The 2,914-nt window shown below is 38.2% G+C and overlaps 1 non-coding gene across 1 annotated transcript; it reads right to left on the reverse strand.

The window, feature by feature from the left end:
- Positions 1 to 231: 231 nt before the first annotated feature.
- Positions 232 to 339, reverse strand: LOC122295309. The gene has a single exon (XR_006237964.1). It is a non-coding gene; the product is annotated as a small nucleolar RNA R71 (small nucleolar RNA).
- Positions 340 to 2,914: the final 2,575 nt, after the last annotated feature.

Consider the following 2,914-nt stretch of genomic DNA (forward strand, 5'->3'; position numbering starts at 1 on the left):
TTCATGGAATGGAATCAGAAAATCCTTATTTGCACATCAAAGAATTTGAGGAAGTTCGTTCAACTTTTATGGATCGGACTTGCACTGAAAAAGTTATCAGACTCAAGTTATTCCCCTTTTCATTAAAAGACAAAGCCAAGACTTGGCTGAATTCTTTGAGGCCTAGGTCCATAGGAACATGGCAAGAAATGCAAACTAAGTTTTCTTTTTTTTCTTTTTTTTAAATTCCTATGCACTGAAGAGACAAATTACGAACTTTGCCCAAAAAGAAACTGAAACCTTTTATCAGAGCTGGGAAAGGTTCAAGGATTTACTCAATGCTTGTCCTCATCATGGGTATGAAAATTGGAGGATAATAAGTTTTTTCTATGAGGGTTTATAACTCAAGATGAGACAATTTGTGGAGACAATGTGTAATGGAGAGTTTTTCAATAAAGAACCAGAGGAGGCTTTTGAATATTTTGATTATTTATCTAAAAATGCTTAGTCATGGGATGTTTCAGATGAATATGATAGAACTGAACCTTTAAAGATAACTGGAGGGGGGAAATACAACTTAAGGGAAGTGGATGACTTGCATGCTAGGGTGTCTATGCTTACTAAGAAATTAGAAACCATAGACACAAACAAAGTAAGTGAGGCTCAGGTTGTTCAAAGAGTGTCTGAAAAATGCAACATATGCAAAGACATAGGGCACCCTACTAATGATTGTCCCACTATCCCAGCTTTTAAAGAAGTGTTACTGGACCAATCTGGAGCTGTTAACATGATTTCTAAAGCTTTTTTAGGTCCATTATCTAACACATACAACCCCAGCTAGAGAAACCACCCAAATTTAAGTTGGAAGAATGAGCAGTCAACCCAACCCTCCAATCATGCACCAGGCCCTTCTCAATACACAAGAAATCAACAGTCAGCTACATCAGGATCAACTCAGTATCCTACTACAGCACTTTATGGGAAGATGAGGAATCTTGAGGACACTATCCATCAAATGGTAGCAAACTTTCAACAGTTCATGCAAGGGCAAGCCACCATCAAGAACCAGACTTCACAAGCCATCAATGAGATTAGAGGATCCTTGACGAGGTTGACCATGACCTTGCACACTCAAGAGAAGGGAAAATTCCTTACTCAACCTCAACCTAGCCAGCATGGGCAGATTCATCAAGTGTTAGAGGCAGTGGAGACTTCCAACAGTAAACCAATAAAAGCTGTAACAACTTTGAGAAGTGGGAAAATCTTGGTAAATCCCACTCCTGACTCAACCACCATTGGTAAGGATTCTACCCCTGAACATGTTGAAACTGAGGTGAACAATTTTCAAACACCTGCGCCTTTTCCTACAAGGTTGGCCCCTGTGCACAAAGATAAGTATCATGCTGAAATTTTTGAAGTTTTTAAACAAGTAAGAATCAATATACCCTTGTTGGATGTTATTCAACAAATTCTCACTTATGCAAAATTTCTTAAAGACTTGTGCACTGCTAAGAGAAAATTGAATGTAAAAAAGAAAGACTTTCTCACTGAACAAGTCAGTGCAATCATACAAAGCAACAGTCCTCCCAAATATAAGGACTCAGGTTCACCCACTATTGCTTGTATGATTGGAAATTCAAAAATTAGGCATGCTTTGCTTGATTTGGGGTCTAGTGTAAATTTGTTACCCTACTGTGTTTATGAAAAACTTGGCTTAGGGGAGTTAAAGTCTACTTCCATTACCCTACAGCTAGCTAACAGGTCGATAAAAATACCTAGAGGGGTAGTAGAAGATGTCTTAGTTCAGGTTGATAAGTTTTATTATCCAGTAGACTTTGTTGTTCTTGACATGAAACTTTCAACAAACTCCTTGTTTCAAGCACCTATAATTTTGGGAAAGCTATTTATGGCCACTTCTAATACTCTAATTAATTGCAGAAGTGGTGTGCTTAAATTAAGTTTTGGGAATATGACATTAGAATTGAATATTTTCAATTTGTGCAGGCAGTCCCAAGAAGTAGAAGAAGTGTAGGAAGTAAATTTGCTGGAAAGCATCATCTCAGAAACTTCTCTATTGTCTTACCAATTTACTGACTCAGTGCTTGATTTAGAGGGTAACCTAGACTCAAATGACACTTCTAATGACACCTCTTCTATTTCATGTGTAGGTGCTCAAACTGAGATGCAGTGGAAGCTAAAGGATGAACAATTGCCTCCAGTGACAGCAATAGTAAAGCCATCAGAGGAGCAGATCCCGACATTGGATCTTAAGCCCCTACCCACAGAATTCAAGTATGCTTTTCTAGGACCTAATAGCACCTTACCCGTAGTTATTTCTTCTTGCCTAACCAATAGACAAGAAGAAGAGCTATTACAGGTCCTTATAAAACATAAGAATGCCATAAGCTGGACCTTGGCTGACATTAAGGGTATAAATCCCTTCATTTTCACTCATAAGATTTACTTGGAGGAGGATTCTAAGCCTTCTAGGAAAATGTAAAAGAAGGCTTAATCATTCAATGAAAGAAATAGTTAAGAAGGAGGTCCTTAAACTCTTGGATGTGGGTATTATCTACCCCATTTCTAACAGTAGATGGGTCAGCCCCATTCAAGTGGTCTCCAAAAAATCTAAGTTGACTATAATTAAAAATGCAAAAAATGAGCTAGTGCCCAGCAGGGTAACTACAGGTTGGAGAATGTATATTGACTATAGGAAGCTCAATGCTTTCACTAGGAAAGACCATTTTCCTTTACCATTTCTTGACCAAGTCTTGGAAAGGGTAGCTGGGCATGCATTTTATTGTTTTCTGGATGGGTTCTCAGGCTATTATCAAATTGAAATAGCACCAGAGGACCAAGAAAAAACCACTTTCACCTATCCATTTGGGACTTTCTCATTTAGAAGAATGCCTTTTGAGTTTTGTAACGCTCCAGC

Source organism: Carya illinoinensis, chromosome 14 (genome assembly GCF_018687715.1).
Source record: "Carya illinoinensis cultivar Pawnee chromosome 14, C.illinoinensisPawnee_v1, whole genome shotgun sequence".
Classification (NCBI taxonomy): Eukaryota; Viridiplantae; Streptophyta; class Magnoliopsida; order Fagales; family Juglandaceae; genus Carya; species Carya illinoinensis.